At 33.5% G+C, this 26,476-nt stretch overlaps 1 protein-coding gene across 2 annotated transcripts in view; it reads left to right on the forward strand.

Annotated features, from left to right (window-relative positions):
- Positions 1–1,281: 1,281 nt before the first annotated feature.
- shakB (shaking B) overlaps positions 1,282–26,476 on the forward strand; it is a 231,129-nt gene continuing 205,934 nt past the window's right edge. Inside the window, exons 1-2 of one of the 2 annotated variants that reach the window (XM_043212884.2) lie at positions 1,282–1,616; positions 12,184–12,814. The gene's annotated coding sequence lies outside the window, so the exon portion shown is untranslated. The remainder of the gene's footprint in view (positions 1,617–12,183; positions 12,815–26,476) is intronic. The other variant, XM_070276565.1, reaches the window with a different exon arrangement.

Below are 26,476 nucleotides of genomic sequence, written 5' to 3' on the forward strand. Positions count from 1 at the left end.
TACTCCGCCAACGCGTTTGTGTCAGTGTGTGTGTGTTCGAGTGTGTTTTTCGAAAACATTTTCCAAAAATTATGAAAAATATTCATTTTTTTTTTTGAGAGTTTGTCAAGACTTAAGCTCAGGACTTAGCCAAAGGACTACAAGAGTATTTTTTTCTTACAAGAAATTCAAATTTTGAAAATAATTTTGGTTTTCAAATAAAGCTTAGATTTTGAAAAAGTGATTTTTGAAACATCCAAAGGGCAGTTTTCTTAACAAAAACCAAAGATTCAAAACAAAAACTTTGCAGAAGTTTTAAAAAGTTTATGTTTTTTTTTTTTTTTAAATATAAGAAACTGTGATTAGTGAATAAAAATATGAAAAATTGTTGTAACTAGGATTATTTTTAGAAAAGTTTTGAAAAGATTCAAGATTTTTCAGGATTTCGTTTATTTGTTAAAATTTTAAATAACTTACTTAAGAAATAGTAAAAACTCCCGGAATTTAGGTTTAAAAATTTAAATTTAAACCATAATTTTCAAAAACTGAAAAAACCAAAAACGCCAATTCCCGTTAGTTTAAAAAAAAAACCTCTCAATACTTGACCTATAAATTGTTTCAAAACTATGCAAAAATAAAGCTTCAAATGGTGATTTTTTTCCCCAAAATATTGTACTGAGAAACTCCGGGAGTTGCAACTTCGTTGCCTGCGAACTCCGTTGCTCTCGTGTTGCGGCTGCTGCGTCTGCTGCTGACGTCGCAGTTGCTGCTTAAGCAAGCAGAGACAGCGACCGAGGCAGTGGCAGCGGCAGAGGCAGAGACAGCGACTGAAGCAGAAGCGGCATGGCATGCCGTGAAAGTCCGAGTCGTGTCGAGATCGAAGCGCCGAACGGAACGGAACGGAACTGAACGGAAGTGCAGTGCAAAGCGGAAACGGAAGTTGAGCAGCATTCCCACTTAGTACGCACACACTCTCACACACGCAAGCACACACACACATGTGCGGTTGGAGTTCTACTCTTATTGTTTGTGTTTGAAGAAGAAAAAATAAAATAAATTTTTTTTTTTAATAATTTTTTTCCTTTGATTTTTTAACGCGCGACTCTGAGAATTTTTTTGATAAATTTTTTTAAGGTGCTTAAAAACAAAAAATAACATAAATCATAAATTTAAAAATTTAAAAAATACTAATAATTCAAATCAAAACCCCCACCCCCCCCAACAGCAGCAAGAACAACAACGTGCGGTGTTGTGAGCTTGCCACAAAAAAAAAATAAAAGAAAAAAGAGAAAAGAAAGAAAAGAAATTTAAATAAAAAAGCAAGCAAGCAAAAAAAGAAAAGAAAAAAGAAAGCAATCTTAGTGGCAAATAGAATAATGTCGGCAAAATGTTTAAGGAAATGCAGTGCGTGTGCATAAAACAGCAGCTGGAGAAACAAACTAAAGAAAAGCCACTGGGAAAAGTACTTTGGACAAGTGACAAGAAATAAACCGCAAAAAAAAAAATATATATATATACCATAAAAAATAAAATACCAACATAAATGCGAAACTAAAAAAAAAAACAATCCCTGGAAAACCGGAAAAAATGTTTGGCAGCCAAGTCGGCTGCCTTTGAGGCTGACTGAGTGGCTCAAGGTGTGTGTTCTTCTATTTTATACGATAAAACTATATAAATATCAATCTTCGATTTTGAATCGAAATCCCCAAAAAAAAAAGTGTATACTACATTTTTTGGTATCATTCTTGTATATTTTTTCAAGAGTGCGTGTATTGTTGTTTTATGATCTAAATTCGCTGATTTGTGGGCAATTCTTTTTTTTTTTTTTCTTTAGTTGTGTGAAACACTTCCGCTTGTGATGAAATTCTCAACTCACCTCCAACAAAAACCTGACCTATTTCGTAGCCAAATCAAAGAATATTTTATATAAATAAATATTCATTCACAGACAACACAGAGAGCGATACGATATTTTTGTGCTTTGGGCATTGAAAAATCATTTCTCGAATGCCATTAGTCTTGTTTTTATGATTTCTAATGAAGTGCGAATGAATTATACAAATATGGCTTGTTCAATATAATACCGAAATGAATAATAAAATATAATTCAAAGGCGATTGCTCATCGGAAAGTTATTGCTAATGGGTGTTGGTGTTTTTGGGATTTATTTTAGGCATTTTCGAATTATAATACTTCAAAGGTAGTTTTTTTTTAAAGGAGGGTTTTAAATATTTATTGTAGAGTTTATAGAGCATGTTTTTGGAAGGGCATTTTGGATAGTTTCTATATGATTTTCATAAGAAAGAATAAGTATTATTTGAAAGAATTTTAAAAGATGTTGTTATAGAAATTATGGGAACTTTTGAAAGTAAAGCCTAGAATGTCTTACAAGTTTTGCATAATTTTGATAATAAAGAATTAAATCAATACGTACAAATAATTTTAATTTAAAGAGTTTTTAAAGATTATAGTTAAAAGATTTTTTCAAAACTATTTTACGCAAAAAAAAGTTTAAAATTATAGAAAGTATTCAAGATTCAAGAAATTTTCAAGCTGATTTTTGATTTGAATAATGAGATGGCTTGAAAATTATTTTTTGAAGGAGTCTTAAAATATTTTTTAGATAGATTTTTAGAAAAGCTTGAATTTGCTTTCAAATAAATATTTTAAGGAACCTATTTGGAAAAAACAGTAGAGTTTTCTGGATAGATTCTTATGGTTTTTGGGTTTTTAAAAATATTCGAAATACTTACTTGCTCTTTAACGTTTTTAAGGTATTCTAGACTTTAGAGACTTTTAGAGACTACTTTATATTTTCTTAAACAAGTTTCCTAAGTCATTTATAAGAAAAAAAGCTGTGTGTTCTGGATGGTTTTTTGTATAATTTAGAATTCAAATACCTATACATTGTGTTTTTTGAAAGAGTTTTTAACGAAAAGAAATTTAGAAACAATATATTCGGAACCTTTTTGGAGGAAAACGTTTTATTAACTGGATTATATGAAGGTTTTGGGATTCTGAAACTCTTCTGATTCTGATATAAATACTTACTCAATAGTTAATATTAATATATTAATATTTAATACTTACTTGTTTTCTGCAGTTTTTAGGAGTATTTTGCTTAGATTTTGCAATACTAAATTAGGAACCTTTTTGGTAAAAACAGTCGTTGTTTCGGGATAGTTTTTGATTGGTTTTTATAGTTTAAACTATATATAGTAGTTTAGTTTAAAGGAAAGGAAAAACTAAGAATACTTTTTATTGTTTTGTTTTAGAGTTTTAATAGTGTTTTTTATAAAGAAATACTTACTTTTTTTTGTGTGTGAGAAACTTTATTAAAAAAAGTTACTTTTTTACCACTCCTTTTGAGTGGTTTTAATATGAGCTTGTATGATTTAGAAAATGACCATGATGTTAATACTTTTTAGAGGTTTGAAGTGTGTTTTAAGCAAAAATAAGAGTTTGTTTTTGGTGGAAAAATATATATGGTGCTTATTTATGGTTTATGATGGTGTTAAAATATTTGTATTTTTCGAGCAATTTTTTAAAAGTTTCTAAAAGTGATAGTAATATATCTGGAGTTTAAAGGGGTTTCATATAAAAAAGTTGTTAAAGATTTTTCCAAAAGTTTTTCAGATTTTTGGATTAAAAAACCCTATAATTTATTCAAATAGTTTAAATAAGTATTAATTTCTTACATTTTTAGAGAGAAAATTCTTAAGATTTAATATTATGATATTCACACTTTGGAATGCCTTTTTTTTAGATTTATTTAAGAGCCGACCCTCTCAATAACAAAAGAAGAGACAAAAATACTTCATTGTGTTCTAATCAAAACTATTTCTAATTAAAAACAATTTTCTAAACAATTCCATAAGTCAGCTGGTTGTGGCACTGCCGCCAGACAATTATAAACAAAAAAAATTCGAAAGAGGCGGACCAAAAATCCGACAAAAACTTGCAATATTTCTAAAATAAATCTCGAGTTGATTTGATGATTTGTTCATGTCTTTTGGCCTCTCTGCCGGGCCATCGCTCATTGGGCATCCAACGAACCGTGGCCCCAGAAAACATCTCTTTTTATTTTGGGGGGTTTCTTATGAGGGCTTATGACTTGAGCTTTCATCTTTTCTAAAATATTTGTGAAGCATTAAATTGAAAAGATTTGTCGAAAAAAAAACAAACAACAAGAGAGAAATTATTTAAAAATGATCTCATAAAATACAAGTGCATATAAAAATGTTATTTGTTCAATTAATTTATTTGCTGTCATTTGCATTAATGCTCAATCGTAAAAATTATACACGAGAGAGAGAGAGAGGCCGCTTTCCGACAAAGAAATGGCCACTTTGGCTGCCTCCGTCACAAATAATTATTGTCCAGGGATGGGGCTCATATTAAATCATCATCAAAAAAAATTTGCAAGAGAAAAAAAATAAAATCACATCAAAATCAGCCACAAAAAAAAAAAAAATTGAGAGAAAGAATTAATGCAAATGTTGGCGCTTTCACATTTAAAATGCAAAAATGAAAGAATATGCTCGATAGGGTGAAAAAATATACAGTGCAAAGTTTAATACAAAAAAAAAAGAAAAATGAATAATAATATAAAGATGAGAAAAAAAAAAATAACAATTGAAATAATTGTGAAATATAATGGCATATGAAATTTCATTTCAATTTTATTTTTGCATCTTTTCATTTATTTATACAAGCTGGAATAGCAGACCAGCAGACCAGCGGAGTCGAGCCGAGCCGACCAGAGGAAATCATGTCCATAAACTGAAAATTGCCACACAAACCCGACAAAATATATGCAAAATACACAGTATATCTATCTGTAGGGATAGGGAGGGATGTAGGGATATATGTATAAAAAAAAATATATATAGTCACTCACACATGAAATGAACAACAAAGGCACGGCCGCAGAAAAAAATGCAAAACTAAATGGATGGAAAATATTATAAATAAATTAAAATGAAATAAATTTACTTTCAGTAACTTTTCAGAGTCGGAATCAAAATATGGCAAGGGGTTATACAAAAAATGTTTGTTTAAAAAAAGTTGAGGGGTTTTTTTTTTTTGGATAGAGATATAGGATAGGGATACTTTTTCATAGGAATATGCTTTGTTTTTTATTCGAAGTGTGCATTTTAGTTAAGTGAGACTTTAGATAGATTATGGAAGTCATTTATTGAAGGATTTTGAATGTTTTAAAACAGCTTATATAGTTATTGGAGTTAACATCAGTCTAATAGACTTTCTTCGACTTTTTTAATAGACTTTTATCTCAAGACTCTGAAAAGGTCATGAGAGCATACGATTTGGATATATTCTAGAGGTTTAGGGAAATATCTGCAAGAAAGTGGCTCTTTTACTCCACCAAAAATTAAGGTGTACATTATCTTAAAAGTAAATAAATGTAGTTTATAAACTTAATTAAAGATTCAAATTAGTTATAAAATAGAATAGGTAAAGAATAGGTATTAAAAATCACTCTGGAAATTTGATAATATTTATAGATATTAAGATAGAATATAGATATATATATTATATATGTATATTTATATTTATAGATATATTTATAACATAAATAGGATATAGAAAATAATAAATGATATAGGAAAAGGACATAGATATAGAAATAAAGAAATATCCTTACTAGGATATAGACTAGATAAAAATTCTACAAAGTTTCTGATAGAATTAATTGTTAAAACTACTTAAATACTTATTGTTAATTACTACTACTACTTAAAAGTTTTAAAGTTAAAACTGTTAAATTACAAATCAAAATATGAGATCTGACTTAAGAATTAAGGTCTACCTCTGAAAATATCTCACTCTTATGATCTCTCTTTCGGAAATTTTTAGTCGAAGGCTTATGACGTTTATTTGTTAAACTTACTTTTTAAATAAATTCAGCTATTATCTAAAATAAATTAATAATAATATAATAAATAAGATCTCTCTCTCTCTCTTAAAGGATCTATATTTATCGTATATCTCCTATAGATAGATTTTTTTGAGATAGTAGAGTATTTTTCAGTTAGTTTTTACGTTTTTAGATGCTTTTTCGAGAAAATTATTATACTATATATATTTTTAGGCAGTGGAAACTGCTCGATAGAAACAAAAAATGTAAAAAATTAGAGCCATACTTAAGAGAAATTTTAGAGATTAATAAGATTATTAGGCTAGAACTTGTAGGTTTTTAAGGTATTAAGAATTAAGAATATTCTCTAGATTTCTTAATGAGTTTTACAATTAAAAACTAGTAGTTGTTTTTACGAACTAAATCAGAAGAAGGACTTTAAGAAAGGGCACACAAAACTGAAAAGACAACATTAAAGGATATGGATCTAAGAGACCTTCTTTTAAAGCTCCTAATTGCATATACTTGATAAACTTCATGCTTAAAATATACACTACTATAATTAAAAATCTTAAAAACCTAAAAACTAAAAAGAAAAGTGACTCATTTTAAGGAAAGACCTTCCTTTATTGTTGTCTCGACATATCGTGGCCTCTATTGTTCTGGGTGCTAGTTCTGAGCTTGGATCGAGTAGTCCTGAGAACCGGCAGCCATCCAGCATGCTCTATGTACTCTCCTGGCCTCATTTGTCCTGGCCTATGTAGTTTAAATGGTCTTTAGGTCGCCGAGTCGAGTGAATCAGCTTGCATTTGTGGCAGTGGAAGTGGAAGTGGAAGTGGAAGTAGAGTGGTGGTGGCCATCGCGCATTAAACCATTGCGAAATTTTGCATACATGCATGGGGTGGTATCTAGTATCTAGTATTTTAGTATCAGTGTTGGTATTAGTGTATTAGTATATGTGTATGTGTTTGCTTCCTTTTTGTCCTGCGATGTGATGGTGTTTGTGTTTATTTGTTTGCTGTTGGCTTTGATTTGGTTTCTGGCCTGGTGGCTTGCTATCGCCATCAAATCAGGCTCTCACACAAACATAATTGTTCCCATGTTTTCAAGCTCTGATAGTGTGTGTGTGTGTGTGCTAGTGTGTCACTGTGTCTGTGTGCCAGTGTAAATAGCAATTACAGGCCACTACCCAGCCCAGCCCAACCCATCACAGCCCATCATAGACCCCCAACTGAGCTTCTCCTCAATGTGTTAGGGTAAATATACATAATCAAGCGAATGCCCCCAAAAACGAAAATGCAATGAGGCGGCTCACTACAACAACAACAATAACATACAACACAATTTTTGCACTTGCAACAAAACAACAAAAAACAATAAACACAACAACAACAGCTGTAGATGCACTTAAAAGAAAATTTAAACAAAAAATAAACAAGGAAATTATTTAAAAACTAAGGAAGAGAGAGAGTTGAAACTATTACATTAATTAAATATTTTTTTGTTAAATTTAAAACTTAATTTTATTTTATAAATAATTTTTTTTACTCTGTACTACCACCACAACAACAAGAAATGTTGCACTTAAGCCTCGCCTGCGCCCATAAGTATGCTTCGATAAGTGTGAATAAGCGTGCCTCGTGATGGCGTTGAATAGAAAGCGAAGAAGAAGAACAAGAAGAAGAGGAAGAAGCAGACGAAGACTAAGAGGATAGACCAAGAAGATAGAGAGAGAGGAGGAGAGGAGGCTAAATTATAGACGAGGAGTCTATAATAATGCATTAACTTGGTTAGAAAGAAAGGCTTCAATGAAAATGAAAAGTTGGCGAGCTTAAAATAGAACTTGAAGAAGGGAATTTAAAGAAAAGAACCTGGACATAGATTATTTAAATAGATTTAGATTATAAATAAATAAATATAATAATAGAACGTTATTCTTAGTGAATAGTATTGACAGAAAATGGTATATTAATGTATGAGTATTTTTTAAATTATAAGTAGTGAATAGTTGACTAATTTTATATTAGTAGAATTTAAAATAAAAGTATGTCTTTGTAAGGTCAGATATATCAGATACAGATATACAGATATAGTTGTACATTACTCTATTAAAACCAAAATTAAGATTCAAAAGAATTTATTTGATTTCTAAAGGCTTCAAATGGCTTCGAAAGTGCTCTTATAGATCTTGACATGAAGACTGCCCTGAATATCTAGATTCTAGAACTTTTGGACTATTAAAGACTAAAGTCTAGAGGTATAGAGTCTTAGAGGTCTTGAAATCTTGAGCTGTGGAGAAAACATAGAAGGTTTTACATAGAAAATATAAAAACAGGCCTTGTCTTGAGACCAAGTCTGAGTTACGATCTAGAGATCTTGATGTTTTAAGGTAGAGATCTTGAGGTCTTCGAGTTCTAAGTCTTAAGGCTTAGATCTAAAAAACATCGTATTCTAGAGGTCTTAAAATATATAGAGATCTATATTATAGAGGTCTTAATATTTTGAGATCTTGAGATTTAAAGACCGAAAGTTCTTATCATGTTCAAAGTCTAATGATCTTGAAGTCTAGAGTCTAAAGTTCCTGAGATCCTGACATCTAGCAAATATGTCTTGATGCTTTGAGGTCCAGAGCCATGGAATCTTGAAATCTAGAGTTATTATAAACGGATTTAAAAATCCAGAGATCTGTCTTTAAATCTGGATATGTATAAGTCTTGGGGTCTTGAGATCTAAAGAACTGAGTGACTTGTATTCTGGAAAGTTGGTTCTGGTGTGCCTTAGATGTCTGTAAGATCTAGAGGTCTAGAGATGTTGAATATGGAGTCTTGAATTATAGAGCTTTTTCTTTTGTTAAGTTTATGAGAGCCTGATATCCAGAGGTCTATAAGTCTTAGGGATTAAAGCTTTAGAAGTCTAGAAGTCTTGAGGTCTTGAAGTCCAGAGTCTTAGGGTCTTGACATCCTTTGATCAAAATATCCTTAGTTTTGGAGCTTAAAAGGTCTCTAATCCTTAAGGTCTTAAGCTCTAAAAACCGTGAGATCTTGAAGTCCAGAGCCTTTAGGTTTTCAAACCCAGAGGTCTAGAGCCTTAGAGATCTTGAGCCAAAGAGTACCTGAAATATATTTAAATATCAATATATAATTACTTTTCATTGATTTTCATTGAAAACTTCATTAAACTCCCCCCCAGAACCTCCTAAAAATGCCCAACTTGTATGCTAATTCCTTCAACTAACTAAATCAGAGCAACAAAAACAAATTTAATTATGAACTTGCGACAAAGAAGAGAGTGTAAAGAGGAAGAGAAGGAAGGGGTAGAACGAAGTGGAACAAAATACTGTACAGTGAGACATGGTGGAGATGGACAGACGGCGCATTACACAATATTTATTTAATGGCATGACTTTTCATACATAGCGAACCGCCGCCAATTTATGTCGCCCATAGTTTAGCTCTCTCTCTTTCTTGAACTAGCTGTTGCTATCTCTGTTCTTTGACGATTGCTTTCCTTGTCCAACTGTTGTGTTGTCTGTGTGGTATTATTATTACCCACCCATATTGGAACTCCTCGTGACCGAGATTCAGAGCTGACGATGACGATGACGACGACGACGATGACGATGGAGCCTCAACCCCTTTTTTTGGGCCAAGAAGAAGTTCGACTTTTGGCTTTGTCTTGAAAACGAAAGCAGCCCGGAAATGTTTGTGCTGGCCCAGCCCAAGCCCATAGTATATAGCGACTACTTAACTGTACTATACCATATATCAACCCGAAAAGAAGGGGGGTAGTAGTGGGGAGAGGAAAGGCAATGGGAAATGGGGAAAATGTGCAGAGGCAACGGCAGCAGGCGCGATGTGTGCATATATTATGCAGTCACCTCCAAATAAAGCTACGGCCACTGCCAGAAATAAGGGAGTACTCTCAAAATATAAAATATATCAATAAAATATATATAATGAGTTTAAAATATAAGTAAAAGCTTAGAAAATAATATGAAAAGGGAGTTCTATATATAATCGCTTCTTATAATAAATAGGAGCCTATTGCAACATTTAAATATTTAAAATTCTTCATAAAAACTTAAAAGAACTTGAAAAAATGTGAATATTTATGTTCCTCTACAAACAAAAATAATAAAAGCCTTTCTTGAAGTAATTATTATTTATACATTAAGGTTTATATTCAAGATAATTAAAAAAAATTTAAAAATTTGTACATCTCTTTCTTTTAAAAATAATAGTTTTTGTAGAAAAGATAAGATTAATGGCTCTTATATAGCAGTTCTCATAAAATAATAATAGTTTCTATAACAAATAATAGTTTTAACATAGTAATTCTCTCATAAAAGCTACTGTATAATATTTATAAATATATATTAATAATTTATAATAATATGATAAGAAGTAGCGTCTTTATAATAGTTCCTTGAACTTTTATTAAAATCAAAAAACTAGAAAAAGGTTATATTAAATTCCAAAAAAAAGAAAGATCCAGAAAATCTATACTAGAAAAAGAATAGACTAATTACCAAAAAAAAGAAAGATCTTTGAAGACTGTAATATATAATAAGTATATATACTAAAATATAATTTAGAACAAGACAATAAAAATATATAGGAATTTAATATATAGTATGAAAATTCGATATTGTAGCTAATATATGTATGTACTACAAGTCTCTTAGACATACAAAGTCAAAAAAAGTATAGAATTTGGGAACAAAGATAGCTAGGGATATTAAAAATGGTTGAATTATTTATTGTATTAATCAATATTATTTACATTATATATATATTATCATATATAATATTGTTACAAATCTCAATATTAATATGGCGATTTATTTCATGTTGCATTTAATTTATTAAATTTTGTTTTAAATCTAAAGCTATGTATATACTTGAAAAAAGCCATAACACAACAATAAATAGTACATTACTATATATAATATGCATAATTGTTTTATATTACAATAAGTATTGCAGATATAAATACAAGTATGTATTACAATTTTTAATAAAATCTTAAGTTTCATTAGCATTTTAATTTTATTCAGATATCTATATCCATTTCAGATATTTTTAGACACTCCTCGACTTTTCGTTGCCATTTGGCTTTAAGTTGGCTTTAATCATGGCCCGCATATGAAACTTGTACATAAAGCAGGGGGATATGTGAGTCCCGCTTATATGCAATATTATATATAGATATATGTATGTATGTGCGAGTCTGACAGGCCCGATTTTCCACTCTTTTCACTCTTCTGTCTCAATAACTTTGGACTTTGCATTTTCGTTACGTTTCGTATGCAATTTTCGCATTTGTCTATCTCGCTCGCTCCGGATGGGCCTGGGTAAAGGGGGATTGTGGGGATGGGGTTATAGGATGGGGTAGGTAGGGCGGTGCCACGCCCCGTGGCCGCTTGTTAAATAGCATCCATAGCTATAGCTATAGCTATAGTACGTGTTGGGAATGTAGGACATTGTTATGCAGGCAGGCGGCAAAAAGGAAGAGCAAATGAGTTGGATAGAGGGCAGGGGGCTACAGGGGGGTAGAAGGGTAGGGGGGTTGGGCTATGGGGCAACATTGCAGGAGTAGGCCAGCCGCATGGCACGAAATGTGCAACACAAAAGTTTTCGTCATTATTGGCTTATGAGGTGAAATTTATTGCAGCATAATTCAAGGGGCCAACTTGGGCCAACTCTACCTTTTCTTAAGCGCCATCTCTTTCATGCACGCTATAGTTGTCTCTCTTTTTGTTACTTTGTGTTTTCTCTTTCTGGCAATCTTTGATTCTGTCTTTGGATCAGCCAGAAAGGGCCATTAAGTTTATGTACTTTATAAGAAAAAGGTCCTTAACTTAATATCTATATATGTCCCTCTCTTACTCTCTTTTTCGGTTTCTTCTGTCTTCTTAAATGACCTCTATTTCTCCAAATCTCTAGCTCTCTTTTTGGGTCAATCAGAAGAAAGCTATAAGAGATCTGAAAAGAATATTTATATATTTGCATAATTTATATGAAAATAAGATTCCTAACTATATATATCATATTACTGTCTCTCGCTTTTCTTCTTTATAGGCTATAGCCTTTTCTTCTGTAGCCTTAAAGGACCTTTCTTTCTGGCAACCCTTAACTCCAAAACAAAAAAAAAGCAATACATGTTCCAAGAAGAAACCTACTTTATAAGAAAAAAGTCCCTAACTATAGATATTTTTAAAAATATTTAATATTTTACTTACAATTTTTTAATATTCTAATATTTTCTATATTTTAAAAATAAAAACTAATAATATATTTTGCATTATTTTCTTTCTCTTTTTCTAGAAGCACTCGGAAAACAATCTAAACCCAGAACCCAAAGCCAAAAACAAAAAAAATAAATAAACATTAAAAAAAAAACCGAGAAAGAAAGAAGGAAACTTTTAGAATTATTACCAAGAATCTTCTATATTTGAAATATTTTCAAATTCAAACCTAATTAGATTAATTCATAATTAACTATTTGATAATTACTTAAATTAATTAAATAGTAAACAAAGCTCAAATAGACTGAAATAGAGTCCAAATATATTACGAAAGTAAAATGCAATTAATTCAACATATCATATAAATTAATTAGAACAAATTGCATTTAAGTTATTTAAAAACAAAGCCGAAAATAAAAAATAAGGAGAACAGAAAACAAAAAACAGAACACAAAACACAGAAAAGTAAACAATAAAGTAAACAATGAACCAAAAGTAACAATAAAAAATAAAAACAAGATCAAAGTATAAGGGGCGGTGACTTTTGCTCCCAAAAGCCCAAAAATAAACACTAATAATACAATAAAAAAAAATTAATAAAAAAAAGTCGTTCATTTTCGCGTTAATTAATAATAGTGTTTAAAATTAATGGAGAAGCTGACTTAAGAAGCCCCAACCAAGCGAGAAAGCAAAGGAAAAATATTCAAAAGGTAATTAAAAAAAAAAAATGTAATTTCATGATTATGAGAGGTCAGGGGCGGGGCCATGAATTTAATTGCCCCGCTGATTTTATTATTCTAATTTGTTTTTATTTTCAACAAGTGCGTGTGTCCTCCCTCCTCCCTCTAGTCTTTAAGATTTTCATTCTCCCCTCTCGGAAAAATATCTATTTTTAGACGTATTCGTTTGGTTTTCTATTCAAATTGTCTTTATTTATTTGGTTTTTGTTTGTTTTTCCTCAACCTCTACCTCCTGCCTCTATCTGTGGCACTGACTATGCGGCTCCTTGTGAAAAATGATTTCTTAATGAGTCGCAACTGTGCGGTAGATTGAACAAAAAAAATAAAACTGCAAGAAAAGAGAACAATTCTGTTCTGATGGGGGGTCTGGGGGGTCTGGAATGGATTGGCATAGATCATCGTGAGTATTACGCTGACTAATGGGTATCTAATGAGTGGAAGAAGTGAAAAATGTTGGAGGGCCGAGAAGTGCCTAGCCTTAAAACCAGCCCACCAGCCACCAGCCGACATTGAATTCATAATAATAGATTGTGGGAATTTTATAGAGTTTTTCTTATTGTTGTTTTTGGGTAATGCGATACTTGAATTAAAACGACGGTGGGGGTTTTATTAAAAATTATTGGGGCTTACAGGGGATTTGTAGATGATTTTGGGGCATTTTGGATCTCTAGACCTTAAATAGGGGTAGATAAGGTTTAAAGGGTTAAAAGAAATAATTAAAAATTAAATTAAAATGCTAGACTTTTGGCAGAAAAGGTTTAGAATTATACGAATTATACGAATTATTATAAAAATAGCTCCTATGTTTCTAACTTACTATATCAGTTATATTTGTTCCTTAATTATCCCAAAAGTTAAGGGATTTTCTACAAATACATCTAATAATATACCTGAGAAACCGAAAAAAAATCTCAACTTCAAAACCCTTTATTACCACAAAAATTACTCTTTATTATATATGTCAAATAATATGTCCAAATCTAGAAGTATTTCTAAGAACATACATTTATTATCTTAGAACATACTTCTAAGATTTATCTTCTTAGAACATTATATTTAAGAAGTATCCTTTAAAAAACCTTCGAATCTACCAAAGAAAATAGTCCTGAAGAACCTCTAAAAAATAGCACTTCTTAATCATAAACCAAGCTGTCTAGATCTCTACACAGTATTTAAAAAAGTTCCTTTAAAAGTACCTCCAAAGTCAAAAGAAAAAAAAACCTTAAAAGTTTACCAAAAAAATGTTTGACAAGTGAAATATTTACTTCTTCTATATTCATAGTACTTCATTCATAGTATATTCATACTCATTATCATTATATTGATATCCCACCTTTCTGTATATTCCTTAGTTCTAGTAGAACTTTTTAGCTATATATTAAGGTACATTATTTAATAGTTTCTATTAAAATACATCTAAAAAAACCTTTAAAATTAATCCCAAAGAAACCTTTGAAAATGACCCCAAAACTTACCAATTTTTGCTCTTGCTCTAAAAACTCAATCCTCTTCCAATAAAGTAGAACAAATATCTGCAAAAAAGAAAGTAATCCAAAAGTGAAAAATCTGGAGAAAAAAAATATCCGCACACTCACAGAAATCGGAGGAGCTTCATTAACAGCAGCATTCCAGTTTCGTAACTCAATTTGTGGATCTGAAGCCGAGCTGAAAAATTCGTGGCACATGTGCTGCCAAATGCGACACAGCTCAGGAAACAAGCTAATTCCAGAATCAGTTCAGAGTCCAACAGCAGCATCTCGTCCAAATCTAGCTCTGTGTCAGATATACACACGTCCTATATATCTGTATATATCCACTAACACTAACACAACCCAACAAAAAAAATCGCTGACGAAGCCAAATCAATTTCGTAGCTAAAAAATTGAGGGGAAAAAATCATAAAAAAACGAAGGAATTTCAAGCCAGATGGAGGTGGGGAGTCCTTTCTTTTTGTTGTTGTTCTTGTTGTTGTTGTTGTCCTTGTGTGGCCATTCATCGGGATTCATTCATAGAGCAATCAGTTGAAGGATGGCAGAGGAATAAACGGGGATGGGGCTTAGCGCACTAATCAAATCAAAGAGTTTGACTTCCAAAAAAAAAAAAAAAAGTGAAAAAAAAATCAAAAAATCACTTCCGATTTCCGATCGGTAGATAGGAAGTCAAACAAACAAATACGAGACAGGAAATGAGGAGCCAAGGGACTCGTGTACTACATACATATATATGTACATACATATATCTCTGTTATCCTCACAATCAGGCATTTAAAGAATCAGGAAAAAAAAAGAAGGAAAACATTATCTATCAAAATTTATTGGCCACTGCAACGGTGATAAAATGCAATTCTACCTGAGAAAAAATCGCCCATTCTTGTTGCCTGCCACTTTGTGGCAATAAAAAGTTTGTTTTTAAAACAAACATTTGCTCTCCATCCCCTTCTCTTTTTTTTTTTTTTGGTGTGCTGGGCTCCCTTGTCACTCGTCGGCTTGTAAGATTTTACAACACAGCCACGCCCCAACGCCCACACACTGGCACACACTCGGACGCCCCAGACATCCCCACATGTGGTTCAGCCAATAAATACAATCTTTTCTTTCTGTAAAGGGCATTTCGGTTCTTGGAATTCAAAAGATTTGGAATCTTTTTGGAAAATATTTGATTTGAATGATTTTTATGATAATTTCGTAGAAATTACTTTATTTGGAGAACTACAATATGGTTTTGAAAAACTTATTTCAGTTCTAGAATAAAGTTTTTCAAACATTTTTATTTTTATGAGGATCTTAACTTCATTTTGAAAATATTCGAGATGAGAAGCGTATGGTGGGGAATTTTTGGGTCTAGACTCCAGACTGGCGACGTTCAGATAGTTTATAATACCCGGTGCTGAGATATGACAGATAAGAGCAGTACTGGGTATCATGTAGTCTTGGTTAACACTTTAGTTGGAAATATTTGAGATAAGGACCAGAAGTATGTTTTATGTAGGCATTGTTTTTTAATAATAAAATAATATAAAAGAATAGAGACCAAAAGCGTATAAAATGAGAGTAGTACCGGGTATAGTATAGTATTCGTTTGGAAATTAAAACTTTACTTTGAAATATTTGATTTAAGAAACCTTTCTTCTCTGCATATTACTACTAGATGTAAAGGGTATCATAGTCTGAAAAAATATTTCAGTTAAGAACCCGATCATAATTAATCTTCTTCATTATAAAAGAAGTACCGGGTATCACACAGTCGAGGAAGCTGAATAAAAGTTTATAACTCTACATACATACAATATAAAAAATATAATATATTTGCCTTTTTCTCAATTTCAAATATTATTTCTATCTCTATCTCTACTTTGAAAGTGTATCCAATTTTCGGCTTTCCATCCAAAAAGCCCAAAGAACACCCCACTGAGTTTTTTGTGTTTGCTTTCCAATTTGTTCACTGGGGAACACCAAAAGGTGTTTGTATAAAAATAAATAAAAAATAAGCCCCATCTCGCCCATAGCCCCTGCCTGCCTGCTGGCTTCTGTGATTTTTTCTACCAATTGGGCGTGTTGATGGATTTTTAGTTGTTATTGTCGCCGAGGGCGTAACATACGAGTCCCTTGGGGATCATACAAGCGAAGAGAAACCCTTTATGTTTTCCATATTTATTTTTTTTAACAGAAAACCTATGTAATTTGTATTCATCAGTTTTTCGGACAAAAGAGTCGATGGACGTTGGAGATGCGTTCTGTAATTAATTTTAATGCAAAACATTTTTGTGGCAGCGACTTGGCGGCTGGCGAGGCATTTCATTTGTTCCGTTTACCGCTTGATGTTGCTAATTTTTATGAGCATAATGATTGATTGATTGATGGATAGACGGATGGATAGAGGGGTGGGTGGGATGGTTTGGAATCCAAATGAATGCTGATGGTTTGGTTGAGTGAATTGCTTTTTGATAGATCACAAATATGTCAGGGGTTCGGCGGCACAGATATCGAATGGAATTTGAAATGGAAAGAAACTAAAATAGAAATGAAATTTGGTTTATGAAGCGCAAATTGGATTAACCTGATTACCCAGCCAACACACCCTCCCCTTTTTTAAAAAAAAAATTAAATCTTAAATATCAACTCAGAACCGGGTTGCCATTGTTGGTCATATATTAAGGGCATGAATGGGAAACTGAGACACATTTGACAAGTTCATAAATTATCCAGCAAACCGCAAAAAAAGCGCAAAAAAAATATTAAAAAATATTATTTTATACAGAGCACTCTACATATATTACAATATTCATTTTAAATGGGGCGTGGCATAAGGCAGAAAATAAAAAAACTACCCAGACATGGTAGTTATTTTAGGAGATTTTGAAGAAGAATTGTAAGTGAAAATAATGGCTTCCAATGTGGCGTATGAGTGATTTAAATATTTCTTAGAATAGATTTTGAATTAGTTCATGTCTTATATATATTTCTGATCTGAGAGAAGCCTTTCAACTGAAATGCATTTACCTTTTGAGGGTCATTTTTTTTAAGGAAGCTACCCACAACCTAACTACCATATATAGTACAACACACATAACATACAACATGAATAATGGGAGGCTGAAAAATACCGTAGCTGAAGCGATGACAACTATAGAAAATATTATAAGGATATGCCTGGCCATAAAGCAAAAAGGAGAACAACGACCAACGGCAAGACAAATAAAAGAGAAATCGTTTATTGCAAAAGAGCCCATAAATTGATTTTTTCAAATAAAAATAAAATATCGACACACGAAGAAAACGACACAAGACCGACCGACCAAAGACGAACAAGAGGAACATGGACCCGCAAGTCAGACAGATAAAATAAGCCATCTACCATAAGGAGCCACAAGGATATATAGAGAGTGTGGGTGGGTGGATGGGATGGATGGATGGGTGGATGGGTTCTCTAAGGATATATGAGGAGGGGGTAGATGCTGGCAAGATACACGAAGACTCAATAGCCTGCTGCTTGTGGTCCAAAAAGAAGCCGCCTCCAAGACGCCAAAGAAAAATACGACGAAAGAGCAAAAGATAGTTATACAAAAAAAAAAATAAAATAAAATAAAATTTAGAGAAAGAGAAGAAACATTGTCCTCGGTGGTTTTGTCGTCATCGTCCTTTCGATTCGATTCTATTTTTTTTTTTTTTTTTTTTTTTGGCCAAGGTACCATTTCCTATTTAAGTTAAAAACTATTAGGACCAAAAAACCACCCACTGCCATAGTACATAAATTAAGTGTGTTGGAGGACGAGGACTTGGAGGCTGTGGGGAAAAATAAAAAATGGAGTTCTGGTCTGTGAGGGGTTGGATGAATTTTTATTAAAAACTATGGCTCTACGGCTCTTTAATAAAGATGCGAGAGACATCCTGGGTGGAAAACTGGTGGAAGCATCACAAGGCACAGACCATAAATAAGGACATACAGACGGCATTTATCTGGCCCACACAAAAAAAAAGCAAAAAAAAAAAAAAGAACAAAAATACAAAAAATTGCTACAACACCGAAAAGATGGCTGGGATGGAGAGAAAATGGTTAGATAGTTACTCTCGGTATGAAATGGAGGTTATATAACAAGCGATATTTGATATTTAGTTTTTGAATTAGTGAGGGGAAGGGATGACAGAGGGTAATACCTGATAGTTTATCTACTTTTTTGCTTTCGGAGTCTTCGAACTCTTCATTTTGTGGGTTTTGCAAGTATGGTGGTTTTTTTGGGGTATAAATATTGATATTTATTTAATAAATTAAAGAAGAGGAGTCATGGGACTATATTATAAAATTATAATATATTTTTATTGGAGGCTTTGAACTCCTCACTCTTAAGTTTCAAAAGTACCTACGATTCATATACTTATTTCTGCTTCATTAGCTAAGCAGAAGGAGTGGAGACTATGTGATACCTGGTACTTTAACTCCTATTTTGCTTCGAAGTTTTCTAACTCGTTACCGTCGAACTTATGTTTCAATTGTACCGATTATTGTACTAGTGTTGAACCAATTATACTAAGAAGGTAGAAGGACTATGCAATACCCGGGACTTTTATTAATAACTTGTGAGTTTTAAAAGTACCTCGTATTAATATTTTTCATATTACTTCTCCCATATTTGATATTCTGTTATGGAATCAAAGAGAAGGAGTAATACTATGTAATACGTGATATTTGATTTATTTTTTTAAGAAGTCTCTCGCATCATGGAATAAGGAATGTAACTATGTGATACCTGGTACTTTAAGTACTCTTTTGGCTTCATAAGCTTAGAACTTCACACCCTGGACTTTTACAATTACCGGGTATTCATACTTTTCCCCATTTTTTGACCAAATATCAGTCCTATTGTTGTTGCCCCTTTAATTTCCCGCCACTTGCCCGAACTCTAATCCAAAGGGATAAGTTAAGAGGGTTTGAGGTCCTGCGGAGGACTCGCTACATAAATCAATTTGCCCATTTATTTAGCGGCAGGCAGCAGGCGACATTTGCATTTGCTTATTAAAAGGGATTGAGAAAAATGGATGGGATGGGAGATGGGGATAGGATATCTAAGGATAGCTAAAGTGAAGGGACGAAAAAGGACAAAAGGACGAGGGCGGCAGCAGCAGTGAAGCAGCAGTCGTGACAAATATATTTCACAATTTTAATTGGCCCAACAAACTTGAAGTTTTGAAGTTGGAAACTAACTGAACTGAAGTTGAGGCTAAAAACTTGATTCCTTTTCTTTATTTGCTGCTCCTTCTGGTGGTGCTGCCTCTTCATTTCTAGAGAGCTGCAGTTTCTGTTTTTTGCCGCCATTCTTTTCTTGGCCACTTTATTGTTTTCCCCGGATATACCCTTATTTTGTCAGCCAGTCGGGCATGGTAATTGTGGCAAGACGTCTATACTGATAATCGGAGATGTATAACCTTTCTGCTAAGCTTCAAAAGCTCATCCCAAAATTCCTGCTCTCTCTCAACACATTTTTAATCAAAAAGTTAGCCAAAGCAACTAAAATCAATTAAAAACATTTAATGTGGAATAAATTGAATTAAGAGCAGTTTAAGGCCACATAGTTTTGACCACCATTGAGTGTATTTAAAAGTTCCAACTTGATCTAAACTTTTTCAACTACTCTGGGTGGTGTGTGTTTTCGTCCCTGGCTGAGGCAAAAGTTTTCAATCCAAAAGGCAGGTTGGCTAAATTAAAAAAAAAAAAAAAAAACAAAAAAAGAGTGCGTGAGAGTGGAAGTGAAGAATAAAAGAGCTCCTGGATTCTGGCAGCCTCTGGATTCTATTGCTCCTGGATCTCCTCCAGGAGGAGATTCATGAGCAGCAGTTTTCCTCCAGCCTGGCCATAAACTTTATCGCCACTAAGGAGGGCCAACCAAAAAGGGAAAGGGAGCAGCTGGATCCAAAACAGCATCTGCCAGGAGGAGAAAAGTCCTGGTTACACTGGCTTTCTGGCTTACTGGCAATCATACATTCATATTCTCATGTTTATTTAACGATGCTTTTTACGCTGCACGAAAGGCGGCGCGAAATGCAAAAAGGATTAAAAGTCAGGCCAGTATCCTGGTATACTTACTTACATATATATATATATATATATAGATATAAACTGTGTGCAGAACTCATCCTCATACTGTGCAGATCCTTCAAGTGGCGTGAAATTTGGCACTTTGAGTGGCGTTTCTCGGTCTTTACGTTGAACTTTTAACTAAAACCAAAAAAGTACTTGTGTGTGCTTGCTAAAATATTAAAAAACATCTTTTACTTTTGGCTCATCAAATGTCAGAGTCATCAGGCGTTGAATGAAATGAATCCCTGAGTAGTATTTCATACTTTTACACTTGAAAAATATGAATAATAAACGGTTAGATGTATGGATTTAGTTAGTATATCTTTGATTTCGGAAGGTTGAGTATATTTTGGGGTTTATATAGTCATAAAATTGAAGAAGCTATATAAAATAATAAGAAAATGGTTTAAAACAGAGGTTTGAAGTACTTAGAGCTTAGTGTTCTTGTGATGTTTTAAAACAGAGGTCGGCACCCCAATACATTGATATGATTTTAACGCATTAGTGTTAGTAACGTATAGCAGAAAGTAGGCTTTTAGAATGACGTTTCACACATTTATACTGTGTGTGTGTGGCAGAGCTCGGGCAGAGAAATTTCCTATGCCCCCGAGATAGGGCCGTGCCGACCTCTGTTTTAAAAGTAAGGCTCAAGGGACCAAAAAATCATGTTTAAACAAGTTTTAAGTGGCATGTATGAACAAGTTTGAAGAAAAGATTCGCTTGATTACTAACTTAACTTTATAGGAAAGGAAGTGAAAGCTTCCATTTTATTAAGGTTCAACTTTTATGTCCAGCTTAAACGTGGTTAAAAAAAAGTGTCTCGAAGGACCAAAAAATTAAGTCTAAACATGTTACTAGTGTCAAGTTTGAACACGTTTGAAGAAAAGTAAACGTGAATTTATACTAAATCATCTATCCTTTCTTTACTCCTCTCTGAATCTATACTCTCTTTATTGAAGAGAAAGTTAAAGTTGCAATGGTTCAAATTAGGTGTCATGTTTGAACATGTTTGAAAGGAGAGTCTCGAAGGACCAAAAAATCATGTTTAAACCGAAATAGTAGCATGATTTATAACTAAACTTAATTGGTTGGGAAGTGAACTTGAAGAGTATCTCCAGTAGAGATATTTTTTTGATTTTTCCAGCAGTCTTCCTCCATATATATATAAATATTCTTCTCTTGTCGTTTTTTTACTTCCATTGGCCAATTACGTGGGACAAAAGCAAACGAAACGAGTGTCAATTGGTGACGCAGAAAGCAAAAGATAAAGAATGCAGTTGAACAGATACAGAACACAGATACAGGATGCAGGATACAGATACATCTACAGCTCTACATATCCAGCAATAGTATGCGGATAAAGTTGCAGATACAGGAATACAGAGAGACAGAGTGCAAATACAACTGAGAGATGTATATTTTTTAATAACACAAATTGCGCGTCGAAAAGAGAAAAGAATTATTATTGAAATATTTACAAGGCGCACACACACACAAAATTGATATCTTCACTTGCGATGCGATGGGAGGGTGGAGAAGTGAATGTCCTTTGGCCTGATCCCAGTTTCCCAGCTTCCTTTAGCACCTGGTCTGGGCTTTTTTTGTGCAGATTCGTGGGCTTGGTGTGCTCCTTCAGAGCGAGATGACATAATTTATGGGCCATCCTGCGGCTAAAATAAAGTGGAATGGGTTCGACTCGAGTGGCAAAAAAGAGGAAGATGGTTGGAGTGGCAGGGAAACAAGTGGCCTTTAGAGGTCTCCTCCTGGGCAATTAAAACGCCAAACTAATTAGATGAATTCTGTGTGATTTCCGTATAATTAAATTGCCCATTTGAGTAGAGAGCACAAGGAGTGCCAGGAGTGCCAGGCAGGAGGAGTACTATCCTGCTATCCTGCTATTCAGAAGAGAGATTCCAACTGATTTGTGGACAACTTTAACGTTTAGAGTTGGAGTGGCGGGCAACTCTTAAAGAATATATATAATGCCTCGGCATCTCGCCAGCCCACTGAGAGAATTAAGTGGCCTAATTAGGCATCTAATTTATGGGGTAATACTACTTAAAGAATCCTGATGCATTACCAATTGATTGGATATCGAAACAATATGGTTTTTAGGGCCCAGCCATATGGCATGGGGCGGCTGTAAACTCCTAGGCTTATGCCAAGTCCATGGTTTACTGATTTTACGAGCATTTCCTTGCAGTGTTTGGAGAATGTTTACAACTTTTATAACATGCTAACTATATAGAGCTGGGACTGAGACTGAGACTGGGACTGGGACTGGGATTTTGTGTTCTACCAACCACTCGACGTTTAAGTTTACGGTACTTAACGTAATTTCCTTTTATTTTTTACCCTCCTCCCCCAAGAGTGGGAGTGGAAGGTTAAAGGTTGGGGGTGGGTTCTGGTTCGCTGTCTGGCTGGCAGATAAGTCTTGGGGCATCTTCATGTGCCCCATCATGTTGATGTGGAGCCCTCCAGTTGAGCCAAAGATAAATAAGCAAATAGGCAAATAAATCTTCATTTCAACTTCTCGTGAGGCTTTCTTAACTTTTTCTCAAGCCCCGGTAGTCGGTGGTAGTCCTTCTACGCCCATCGTTTTCTCCCCATTTCTCACTCACTTCCTCTTGCCTTTTAAGTTTTTTCATTTCGTTTTTTTTTGTTTTTTGTCTTTTGGGGCTTTTGCTTCTTAGCCAATTCAAAAATTTTCCAACTTACGCTAGTAAATTGTTCGGGTAACATGCACTTAAGTATGCCAGGACGAAGGACCTCCTTCTCCTCAGCCTTCTTCTCAGTTTGAAAAACCCGCAGCTGGAACATGTGTACTATGCACGCTTCTTGGTCGCTTCTACTGTCTTTTTGGCCCACTCGCTGTCTCTTTGCTCTTGCCATTAAAAGTTGAGCCCTGCAGGGCGAAAGTTTTCCCCAAAAACGCTTAGCCCTGCTAACCAGACATCACAGACATCACCCACTAGCCACCCACTGAAAACCCACTCACTCCACTTGTCCTTCTTAGCTTTTCTTGGGTTTTCATTGTTCAAGTATTTTTGGTATTTTACTTTGGTATTTCATTTGCGTTGCGTTCATCTTGTGTCTATTCTTTGTTTTTTTACCTGGTACTTGTAGAGTTCAAGGGGAGTTATAGACAGCAGGGATAGTGACTTGTTTCTCACACTGATTATCTTAAGAATGTTAGTTTCATTAAGGTTAGGGTTAAAGCAAGTATCTTCTTTTTTCAAACATGTTTAAACATGATATTTTGGTCCTTCGAGACACTCTCTTTTAAACATGTTCAAACATGTCACAAAAATATAACCAAAGAAAGAAAGGGTATGGGTAGAAGAGGTGGGTACTTGGTATCAAATAGTCGGGAAACTTAACTCTTATTAAATATTAAAACCTAGTAGATGATAGTTGACTAAGTAATTAAAGATTTATTATTATTAATTTATTGTATTAATTAATTATTAATTTTTTATTTTTTAAAACTACTTTCTCAAGATATTTTTTCAATTTAAAATTAAAGTTTCAAACCTTGTTTTATTTTCTTTAAAAATTCAACAAAACAATTCCCCTTCTTAGGCTTCTATTTGGGATATCTTTGTCTCTAGGGAATCCTTGGTCATTTCTCCCCCTCTTTCCTTTCCTCAATTCTCCTAGTGGCTCCCCCTACATTCTCCCTACTTCTCTCTTTTGTGTTAGAGCTGCATTGATTTAAATATATTATGCCCAACGTCAGCAGCGTGGCAAAAATTTGATTACAAACATAAAACTTTATTTGTTTTTCTTTTTTTTTTCTGTTTTTCATTCTGTTTGTTTGTCTGTTTTGTTTGTTTGTTTGCTTTGTTGCTGTTGTTGGCAGTTTCATTTCAGCAGCTTCTTCACCTTGCCCTACCTGAGACACTAATTTGGTTAGGCAGGTGAGGAGAACTAACCTCAACTTCTATACTATTCAGGGATAAAAGCTAGAACATAAGGTTTTTTTTTTTTTTTTAAATATAAAATTCTAGACTAGCCTAGGAATAAGATCTTGTACAGATATTAACCTCACTTTTTAGAAAGCAGATTTCAGAGTATTTTCGTTTCTTATTCATAATTTTCTCGACAAATTTCTCGTCTAGCTTTCAGCTTCCCGCCTAATCCTTTCCTCTGCCAAGTCATACACTCATTCAGTCTGTCAGTCACTCAGTCATTCAGTCAGTCATTCATTCATTCATTCACTTGTACACTTCCTGCATACCTTTGCATATTTTTGCAATTCAGCGCAAAGTTCACTACATACTCTGACTCGGTCTTCGTGTCTCCATGTCTCGCTTTCCTTCCAACTTCCTCTCATTTTCCTCGTTTTCCTCCTTCTCTCATTCCAGTCTCGTGTCCTCGGCTTATGTCAGTAAACTGTAAATATTTAATTAATTTGCATGGATATTTTTTATGCCAGCTAAGTTGAGTTTATTAGTCGCGCCCGAGATGACGGTGACGTTGTGAGTTTTTCCCACTCCACTTCTTTTTCGCTTTCCGGGTCCGGGCTTTTCCTTATTTCCCCGACCAGGACTTACCTTTCTTGCTCTGTGGCTCTGCATAATTTACCAGGCTCTTTAAACGCTTGCACGTGTGTGTGTGTTCCACTTTTCTGTCGCTTTCCGTCGCACCTGCGAAGTTGGTCGCAATTCCGAAAAGAAAACAAATTATAACCAAATACTCTCTTGACTTCAACTTTTTCCACCAATTTCTAGAAGAATCTGACACACACGTGGTTTGACACTTGATAGTGATGGACAACGCTCTATTGGAGCTTATTAATCATCTTTCGATAGATTAATTGCATATCGATAGTGTTGCAGTTATAGATTTTCCATCTCTAGGACTTATAACATCTGAAAAGTTTGTCTTTTTCCAATAAAATTCAATACTGTCTTGGCTTGGACTTTTTCTAATAAATTTCCAGAAAAATCTAACATGTATTTGCGTTGATAGTAGGTAGTTATGGACAATGTCTTACTAGACTAAAGACTAATGATCGTTATCGAAAGTGTTATCGTTAGAGGTCTTTCTTCTCTAGGGAATTATCAGAAGTTAACTTTTTGGAAAAAGTTATTCCAATTCCAAAAAAACATATATTGTCTTGGCTTCAATTTTTTAAATCAATTTTCAGAAGAATCTCATTCTTCTTATCTTTTCTTCTTATCTTATCTTTTCATTCTTATCTTTTGAAAAAACCCCATTTTCGGCTTTCCGTGACGTTTGAAAAACTTTACATGAATTTTAAGATTATTCTCCAGAAGAATCGAACACACTAGTGTTGAATACCTATAAGTGATGGACAAAGATGATAGTGATGGTGGCTTGTTAATCGTTATTCGATATACACATTTCTGTCTATCGATAATGTTATCATTTCAGATCGTTCATCTCTAGGGACCTGCCAAAAAATTTCCTTTGGGATCGAGTGCTCACAAAATTTAGTAGCGGCCTGGCAGCCGAGCCGTTCAGACTGGCTGCCAATAATAATTATTTTATTATTTACGTCTTTATTTTTTTGTTTTGGTTTTTTAAATTTATTTTTATTATTTGAGCAATGGTTTCTCACATCTGGATGTATCAACAGCTAGCAAAAAAAGAAAAAAAAATGAACAAAGTGGGTCTGATTTGCTTATTATTTTGAAATAATATTTTTCAAATGATTTTATTTTTCGGCATTCTGTTTTGATTATTGCTGTTACTGGTACTGTGGTAATAGTGATTCGAGCTCAAGTAAAAGCTTTTGTGACTTATTTTATTTTCGATTTTTTTAAATTTATGCAATATAATATATGTTGAGTCTGATTTTCTTATTTTTTTTAAATATTATTTTTCAAATGATTGTCCTTCGGGTTTGGTTCATGCTGTTACTCCTACTGTGATGATGGAGTTTTATGATCCGAAAGGTAGCTTAAAAAGCTGTTCTGATTTTCTGATTTTTTTTATTTTCGATTTTTTCTTTTTAAATCTTATGCAATGGAATATATGTTGGTGATGATCGTTGCTGTGATTGCTTCTGATTTTTTATTTTATTTATTTTGC

Source organism: Drosophila bipectinata, chromosome XR, assembly GCF_030179905.1.
Source record: "Drosophila bipectinata strain 14024-0381.07 chromosome XR, DbipHiC1v2, whole genome shotgun sequence".
NCBI lineage: Eukaryota > Metazoa > Arthropoda > Insecta > Diptera > Drosophilidae > Drosophila > Drosophila bipectinata.